Below are 10,000 nucleotides of genomic sequence, written 5' to 3'. Positions count from 1 at the left end.
TTTTCAGACATTTTGACACTTTTACTGTCTTACCATTTAAAACTTCTTTCTGCTTTAGTTTCCTTTTAGTTTCATTCATTCAATCGTTCGTTCGCTCCTTCGTTCTTTCGCGAGTTCGTTCTCTCTTTCTTTCATATATTCATCAATCTTGTTTTTTTTGAAGGTATATATTTCTTTACTACCCACAAGGGGCTAAACACAGAGAAGGACAAACAAGGACAGACAAATGGATTAAATCGATTACATCGACTCCAGTGCGTAACTGGTACTTAATTTATCGACCCCGAAAGGATAAAAGGAAAAGTCGACTTCGGCTGAATTTGAACTCAGAACGTAACGGCAGACGAAATACGGCTACGCATTTCGCCCGGCGTTGCTAACGTTTCTGCCAGCTCGCCGCCTTTTTCTTTGAAGGTATAGCAGTCGGTTGGATGGATACTATAACCTTTTTCTGCTCTCCTGAATATGTCAGCCTATGTGAGTTGAAACCGCACCATATACAGCAAAAAATAATATAAGTGGTTCTTGTATAATAAGCGTTAAACGTTGGTGATTTTTAGGTAATCGTAAATTGGAAGTTACTTGGTGGGTGTTGAATAGCTTCTGGCTTTGAGTAAAAGAAAATACAGGAGGATCAGTTTATTTTGATTTTATCCAACAATCATTCAGTATTTCTAAGCCCTGTAAAAGAATACATATACGAGGGGACGCTGAACTGCTCCTGGCCTTGGGTAAAAGCATATACAGAAGGATCAGTTTATTTTGATTTTATTCAACGTACTTCCCTTACAGATTCATCCTCTTATTGCAGCGGCCCTTCAGTATTTTTAAGCTCGGTAAAAGAACTCGGAAAGTTAGGCCCCCAATCAGGCCTTTCGCGACATCCTTAAAGCCAGGAACGTTTCAGCACTCCTTGTATAAGATAGATGTCTTTCTCGTAAGGAAGTGACGATTGAAACTGATAAAGCCTTAAGCGTCGACATTGAAGGACATATATCGAGAGTAAGATGAAGACTGGTACTGGTTCATTCTGTCTGCGAATGCAGGTGCCGGTGTCGGTTGTAAAGTGGGCCTGGATATGTTTCAGCACCAGCTTTGTGGACTCAATTGTTACCACACTTAGCCAGACGTTTCTACCAGTGCAAGAAATTTGACTCAGTTGTGTAAAAGCTTTTATATACGAGTTAGCCTTCTCTGAGACGGAACACAAAGACTAGGGGTCCCTCATTCCAGTAGTCCTACCACGTCCTTTGACACCAACCTGAGTAATTCTGTGTCCCGGCGCCTACATATATATGTAAATACATACATACATACATACATACATACAAACAAACAAACATACATACATACATACATACATACATACATACATACATACATACATACATACATACATATATATATGTATATATGTATGTATATATAGGAGCCGCTGTGTGGTAAGAAGTTTAGTTGTGCGTTCGCTGAACGATGTAGCGACGCCGTGTACCGCTGGTGAAAATTTGATGAAAGAAGAAGCTCAACTGTGAGGTAGGACATTTGCCTTTTGGGTCCAGTGGGGGATTGTTGTTTGTAGTAATTATTTTTGTACAAGCAAGAAGTCCTCACTGGATTCTAAACTCTGGCCTGCCTGCAGTTGGGCAAAATCTGTTCACGTGAAGTGAATAGTTTTTCTCACGTAATTGTGTGAGTCTTGTTTGGGGGCGTATCGCGCCTCCTAAAAATTTGTTCAGTTTTAGTGAATAGATTTTTTGTTAAAATAATTGTGAGAATTGCAGTTTTGGGAGAGTGTCTCGCCTCCGAGGATTGAACAACTCGTATACCAATTTTTGCGAAAGTTGTGTTCCAGTTGTGGCATTCCGGGTTCGAACTTAGCCGGGAGTACCTAGTCACCGGAAAATTTTTTTGCTGTGTTTTTATTCTGTTGACTGTTTTCTTTCCTTGTAACTTTTTTGTGACTTTCTTTTCTCGTGAATTGTTTCATTTTTTCTTCCTTCCTTTTTATTGTGACTTCCTTTGGATTTCTTTCTTTTCTGTTTTCTTTTTTTGAGTTTTATTTTGAACTATTTTCAAACTTTTATTACGAAAAAAAAACATGGCAATGAAATGAATAAAAAGACAATGTTTTGGAGTGGAAAATTGTACCACCCAAACAGTGGTTGAAAGATCTTGAAGAGAGGACGGTGATGTTGAGAACTTACTCCAAGTAGCTTGACACCATCACCCTATTTGAAAAGGACTGTGATAGAAAAGGAGTTGGCAGAGTATCTACCAACTATTAAATTCATTTCCAGTGTGGTCAAATATGCAACGGTGTGGTTGCTATTTGACACCCCTGCAGAGGCTCGCAAATTTGCGAGCCAGCCCTTAGAGGGCAAAGAAATTTTGCTTCTTCCCACGTATTGTGGGAAGAGGTTGATAAGAGCTTGGGTCTGCGAGTTGCAACCCGGGATAAAACCCGAGTGGATAGAGGAGACTATTCGTCATGATCTGGGCGGCAGTGGAGCTAAGCCCCTTAATGTGAAAATTTTTCCTGCGGCTGATTGGGTTGGGTCAAGGGCTGTTTTGACCCTGTGGACCCGATCAGCCAATCTGGTTTTTCCAGACTTTTTGAAAATGGCCGGGTGCAGGTACCCGGTGATTCTTGAGGGTCGCCCCCCCCCCCGGTGTCATTGGTACCTGGAGCCTGGCCACATAAAGAAAAACTGTCCCCAAGAACAGAGTAGGGTTTTGGAGCAGTTGGTTGTAGAAGAGCCTCCTCTCCTTCTCTGGAAGGAGGGAATGAGGTAGGTGAGGAGGGAGAGATCTCCTCCGGAAAAAGGGGAGAAAAAGGAAGAAGAGGAACAACAATGACTGCTCACCGAAGGATCCGGAAGTTGCAGCAGGAGGCGATGTTCCTCCGGTTGAGGCGAAGGAGACAACCTTTCCCGTGCCAAAGATAAAAAAGAAGAAAAGAATGGGACGGTGCCGGAGGTTTGCAATGCTCTGCCGATATGTCCCGAAACTTCGTTGGTGGGGATTGTGCCACCGTCGGAGGAGGCTGTGGCCCCTTCCAGTGAAAATAATGAAGAATATGTGGTCTTCTATCACCATGTAGAGAACTTTGTGGATAGTTTTGAAGGTCGGGAACTGGTGGTCCCTACCTGCATGGATAGTCCATACTGGCCTCCGCAGGTGGCTGCAGAGGTCATGGAAGAAAGTCAATTTTATAAGATAACCGATTCCTTTTCTAAGGAAGAGTACAATTATCTCTTCTGAGTCCCTGACTTGCTGCTGCGGGATTGTCTGCAGGCAGCAAGTGATTTCATCGGGGATGATTTATAAGAAGCTTAGCGCCTCAATTTAATGTTTTTTGTTATAATTATGAAATCTAATGTTTCTGTAAGAGGTTCATTACCTCATTAGTGTTTTTTTTATTTTTCAAAAAAACAAAAAAAAAACAAAACAAAGAACAATGTTTTAGAGAAGGAAAGATCGGCGGGGGTCTTTTGTCTTCTCCCATTAATACCATCCTTTTCACCACTCAACTCATTAATGTCTTTGTCCAGCCCGCAAGCTTCTCCCTCTGTGTAATGCCTTTATATAAAGAAGCATGGCTACCGACCACATGGTTCTGGGTTCAATCCCACTCTGAAGCTATACAATAGCGACGTATTTATTACGATTGCTATTTTCCAGTAAATATCGGTGCCTCGTTGTACCATTTATTTACATTTATATATATAATTTTACCCTTTAATGGAAACCAATACTTTCGTATTGCATTACTATTTTCATTGAAAACTTCTTCACTGTTCTCGTTCAGTTAACGACCAGGCGTTCAAGTGAGTGTACTGGCATTGATGTGGCAACATTTGAAATTTTGTCTCGGTAAATGCAGCTGATAAAGACAAATCAAATCTACGTTGTCAAACGTATTTGAAGAGTTAGAAACCGGTACTGCATTATCCGATTCTAGGTTTTCCATTTATCAGATGTTCTTCCTAGAGGTAAGACAAATTTTTTTCATGTTTGTTGCACACACGCATCTTTGCTAGTATATACGCAGTGAAGCTATACAATAGCGTCGTATTTATTACGATTGCTATTTTCCAGTAAAAATCGGTGCCTCGTTGTACCATTTATTTACTTTTATATATATATATATATATATATATATATATATATATATATATATATATATATATATATATATATACATACATACATACATATAGACTTGCTTATTGTGATGGACTACATCTACCAACATTGTGATGGATCTCCGAATCCCCGGAAACAGCTGTTGAACTTATAACACCTTACCTTCTCTCCTTTAAAATTCCCTGTCATTTCTACTTTGTGGAAGTTGGATCTATAAATATAAATGCCTAAAATATTAATCGTCTGAACGTCTAGACTCTAAGCTTTCTCTCGTTTTGCATGTATACAGGCTGTTATAGTTAGTATATTTTTATTTGTTCCACTTGATCCCTCTTGTAGCCATTCTTTACCTTGCAGAACTGATTCCTTGTAATGGCACCAGGGTCTAAGTCTGAACAATATTTTGAGCGCTACTGTATTCTATACAGAAAATCTCTGGAATAAACACCCAAAATCCATCCCAAATCCACTCCTACATTCACACTGAAACCCCAAGAGTGAAGTTCAATTTGACATAAAGTTACAGACTTATAGACATTGTGGTAGTTGCTGTGATTGATGAATCCATTCACTCAATTCACTTTCCTATAGTATTTGTCTCTTCTTTACATTATTTACATTTGACAGATATTTGTCCTCATCTTGTTTGTTGTTAACACAACGTTTCGACTGATATACCCTCCAGCCTTCATCAGGTATTGAGGAAATTTCGAACCTGGACTCTCATTACTAAGATATTTTTCGATGTTGTTGTTGTTATTATTATTATTATTATTATTATCCAGGTCACTGCTTGGAATCGAACTCGGAATCTTGGGGTTAGTAGCCTGCGCTCTTAACCACTACGCCATATGTAAATAATGTACATAATTCCTCATCTCTTAAATATAGAACTGTATTCGTCTCTTGTTGCTAATATGAGTCACACGTGTACGCCTCGCTGCAAATATTACCGATCAATGGACGATGTAATTCAATATTTCGGGTCGATGGTACAATATGGGTGTGCTGGTCTTTCTATTTTTAAATACGGAGTATTTCTTTTATGGTCTACTTGTTTCAGTCACTGGACCACGGCCATTCTGGAGCACTGCCTCGAAGGGTTTAATCGAAAAGAAATTGATTTTCGGAACTTGTTTTTAAATTATAAATCTGGTACATATCCTCTTGCCGAGGCGCTAGCTAATGGGGAAGTATGCAAATCAAACGGTGGTGAAGGAGGGCAGGTAAATACAAACACATATACACATATACACACACAAACACACACAACACACACATACACACACGCATATATTTACAACGGGTTTCTCAGTTCCCGTGTCATATTCACTTATAAGGCATTAATCGATCCGGAGCAATATTAACGGGCACTTGCCCAAGCTTCGTAACCATACAGATAGGTCTGTGAGTATATAAAATATTTTAATATAATAAGTACTAATCTATTGGAGAAGTCTGAAGTCCTAAAAAGACTTGGATGAGCAGGTGCAGTTGTGTACTCATTAGGCAAGAGTGCTTGGTGCTGTCAAGATTTACATAAGAGGGACATGGTTCCAATCTTTAAATCTCTGATCCTCCATGTCCTGGTCTATACTTGTGGGACTTTGACACTGTCCAGGGTCCTTACGATCCTCCTTAACTCCTTTTATGGCAGGACGCTTCGTATGATTATGGGTTACCATTAGTTGGGGTTCGTATCCAACCAACGCCTCTACTCAGCTACTAACATGCATCCTGGTACTTTTGTGATTCGAGAGAGCAGACTCAGAGTATTTGACCATGTTTTTCAATTTTCCGAATAAGATCCTATTCGCCAAGGACCCGGCTGGATTGACGGCTCGTTTTGGTTGACCTCATGCCACATGTTTCAGGTGAAGAGGTATTTTACGAACACGGGGATTGACTGGGACTCTGCCCGACGAGTCGCCCGCGACGACCCATGAATTTTTATACAAATGATACATGCAACAATGCTCTGCAAGGGCGCATGCCCGCACTTCTGACGTGATCGTACATGCATAGTCCATGCATGAAACTCCGAATAGTGTGTTATAGAGGTATGAAGATTATTAATAAATTTAAAAAAAAACTTTAAGCTGAGCTTCAGGCTAAGTAGAATAATTAAAGCATATGTGAACGAAGCTTTAACGGGGCAATTTTTAATCTTAAATCGTTAAAAGATGAACATGACAGGCGTAAAGGAAGTAATGCGATCAAGAATACACAATATACGAAATAATACATTATATATTTCCCCTATCGCTTGTTCAGCAGAGTGGCGCAGTGGAAGCGTGCTGGGCCCATAACCCAGAGGTCCGTAGATCGAAACTACGCTCTGCTAAATCAAAAATATTAACTTTTTTTTTTTTTTAGATGTATGCATCAACAATTGATTTATCTGCAAATAAACTCACATGCATATTTATCACAAAGAGGAGATACAAATTATATTAGCTTCCACTTTTGACACAAGGCCGGAAATTCCGAGTAAGGGGCAGGCCATCGACCCTCAGTGTTTAACTGGTACTTATTTTATCGACTCCGAGAGTGCATGACTTTCAGGCGTATTTAACATTCGGCGCTTTGAGAGGAGAATCTCCACGCTGGCATAGTGCCTTTCTATTGCGTTACTTACCACTGTTTGACAACCGGTGTTTATGACCATGTAACCTAGCAGTTCGGCAAAAGAAATCAATGGAAAAAATAATTACTGGAGTCGATTCCTTCGACTAAAATTCTTCAAGGCGGTGCTCGAGCATGTCCGCAACTTCCCACAGGGACTCATATTCAACACGGACGCCTATATCAAGCGCCTAGAAGAGGTAGTGTTGCCCTGGGTCAAGAGAGTGGCTGGAATATATTATAATGATCAGAATGAATTAAAACGACGATAGATTTTTGAAAGATTATTTAAGAAAATTACGGAGATGTACTTGCATAGCAAGTGACCTGATCTGAGATCATGTGCTGAAACAAAAACAATTGCAGCGTGGACGGAGTTTATAAGCCATCGAAAAATACATAAGAACCGTAAGATTCACTGAATTTTGTCAGTGAACAGGTCGCGGTTTCAAAGCGACGAAAATATTTTGACAAATTAAATTTAAATGTTGAAGTGAATCTAACGGTTTTTGTATGTTTTTTTTAAATGGCTTATAAACACCTTCCACGCTGCAATTATTTAAGAGAATATTTTATGGAACAACATTTTTTAGTTATTGAAGTTTTTAGAGTTATTGAAGTTTGTAGTTATTCTAATAAAGCTCTACACACACACAATATATATATATATATATATATATATATATATATATGTATATGTATATATATCTATATATATCTATATATATATATATATATATATTATATATATGTATATGTATATGTATATATATCTATATATCTATCTATCTATATATATATATATATATACATACATGTATGTATCTCATTGTTCAGTGTTATTTCAATATTTTTTGTCAGAGAAAGAGCCGGTTTCTAACCTAGATCCCAGCCTCCTTCATTGGAATTTCAAAATCAACATGTATGTATGTATGTATGTCAGTGTGTGTGTGTGTGTGCGTGTGCGTGCGTGTATTTGTAAGGTTGGTTAGCAGAGAAAATGTATGAGTATGCAGATTGGAGCTGCCAGTTTCGAAATATTTTAGAAAGACACCAATTCAATTTTTATTCTCTTATGAGTTTACATTTCAAAATTTCTTCTTCTTCTCTTTCTATTCTTCCACCTCCTCTTCCTCCTTCTTCTCTTCCCTTTCTTCTCTCCTTCTCTTCTTCCCCTTCTCCTCCCCTCCTTCTATTCTCCCTCCTCCTCTTCCTCCTTCTTCTCTTCCCTGTCTCCTCTCCTTCTCTTCTTCTTCTTCTTCTTCTTCTTCTTTTTCTTCTTCCTCCTCCTCCCCTCTTTATTCTCCTCCTCCTCCCCTTCCTATTCCCCCTTCTTCCCCTCTTCTTCTTCTTCTTCTTCTTCGTCGTCGTTCTCCCCAGCAAATACTCGCCCCCTCTATTACATAAAGAACCTACAGCCTCACAACCTCCTCATCATTTACCTCATCAAGCTGTCCACAGACAGTAACTCTTTCCACTTTTAACCTAAACGTATACAAACATCAATCTTATATTTTACATTATAATTCCAAATATTAAATCGAATTTCCAACATAATTGCTCTTTTGCACAACTGCATTTGGTCTTATGTTTACGATGATTCTTATCACTTTATCCTTTCATCTATTTCTCCTACAAGCGACCTTTCTTACATTGCATCTAACCTAAAACGCCACCTACGGTACTGAATCATTATCTTTTGAGAAACGAAGCTTATACCTATCGTACAGCTGATATTTAGACCGAAATATTAAATTAGATAAACAAGATTATATTTTTCGTACCAACCTATATATTGCTCAACTTTTCATATATTTGAACTTTGCCACAAAACAATATTCCAGAAGTGTAAAATTTATTGATAAATTCACTAAGAGCCAGCTCTCGAATTTAAATGTTAATGTAATTAAAGAAACAAACATTTAAATGTGCTTAAGTCACACGGAAAATCAATTAATCTGAGGCATTTTTAGTCGTAGAGACTTCAATTAAAAATGCACTAATAATGATTTGCCTGATAGCAATTTCTTTTCTTTCTTATAGAGTAATTTTAACACTTCATATTCTGCAAATTCCGGCGTTTTTCTTATGTGCAAATGCTTGTTCATACAGTCAAACATTAACCATTTCATAACACATTTGGCTTATATTTAACAATTTGAAAAGTAGCTTTTATTGTGTTGAATATTGGTTTCAAACCTTGGCAGAGGGCCAGCGGTTTCAGGGAAGCGAGGAAGTCGATTATATCAACAGCAATACTCAACTGGCATTTATTTTGTCGATTCCGAGGGATGTAAAGCAAAGTCGACCCCAGCGGCATTTGAACTCAGGACGTAAGGTCGGACGAAATGCTGCTAAGCGTTTTGCCCGCACGCTAACGATTCTGCCCAGCTCACCGCTTTCTTTTTATGTTGAATATTACTTATTCAATAAAACAGCGAGCTGGCAGAATCGACAGCGTGCAGAACAAAATGCTTAGCAGCATTTCGTCCCTCTTTGCGTTCTGAGTTTAAATTCAACAGAGAGCGGACTTTGCCTATCATCCTCCTGGGGTTGATGAAATAAGTACCAGTCAAGTACTGGCGTCGATTTAATCGACCTACCCCCTTTCCTATAGTTACTGGTCTTGTACCAAAATTGGAAACTATTACCTATTAAATGTTACTGCCAATTGTCTATGAAGGTTGTCAAGTAATCCACTTAATACAGGATGGGACAGAGAAGACGGATGTTTTTGAAATGGTTATCACTAAGCCCTCGAGGGAGAGACATATGTACGACAGGTACCATTCTGTCTGTAGTGTCTTAGCATTTTGTTTCTTTTCAGGTGAAACCATACAGCTGTGTATGATAGAGCATCGCGTGTTTGCTTACGACAGTTACGTGAAGAATAACGAGTCTGTCACAGTAGTTCAGCGGGAGTTTCGGCGCCACTTCGTCATTCACCGAAATCGAACTGTTCCCATCCATAACACAATCTTACACTAGGTGAATGCATTTCGTACGCGAGGAACACTAATGAACAGGAGACCAATGGTGGCACCACGAACGGTACGTACATCGGAACGCCTTCAGAAATGCATCATTGAAAACGGACACTATATGATGGATGTTGTTTTCCACACTTGATTTTAACAAATGATAATTCAATACGAACACTTTTATGGCAATAAAATTTGTTTGCTGCTAAAATGAATGAATTTCTGAATTATTGAAAAACGTTTGTCCT

The 10,000-nt window shown here is 38.8% G+C and overlaps 1 long non-coding RNA gene and 1 other non-coding gene across 2 annotated transcripts in view; one reads left to right on the top strand and one right to left on the bottom strand.

Moving 5' to 3' along the window:
• LOC118764061 overlaps positions 1–7,458 on the bottom strand; it is a 21,172-nt gene extending 13,714 nt beyond the window's left edge. The window contains exons 1-3 of the long non-coding RNA XR_004999849.1: positions 7,427–7,458; positions 6,925–6,929; positions 3,247–3,254 (exon numbers count right to left, since the gene is read on the bottom strand). This is a non-coding gene — a long non-coding RNA (uncharacterized LOC118764061). The remainder of the gene's footprint in view (positions 1–3,246; positions 3,255–6,924; positions 6,930–7,426) is intronic.
• Positions 6,419–6,490, top strand: Trnam-cau. Its single transcript has one exon. It is a non-coding gene; the product is annotated as a tRNA-Met (tRNA).
• Positions 7,459–10,000: the final 2,542 nt, after the last annotated feature.

Source organism: Octopus sinensis, linkage group LG7 (genome assembly GCF_006345805.1).
Source record: "Octopus sinensis linkage group LG7, ASM634580v1, whole genome shotgun sequence".
In the NCBI taxonomy this organism is placed as follows: Eukaryota; Metazoa; Mollusca; class Cephalopoda; order Octopoda; family Octopodidae; genus Octopus; species Octopus sinensis.
This window is presented reverse-complemented; position numbering and strand designations above follow the sequence as displayed.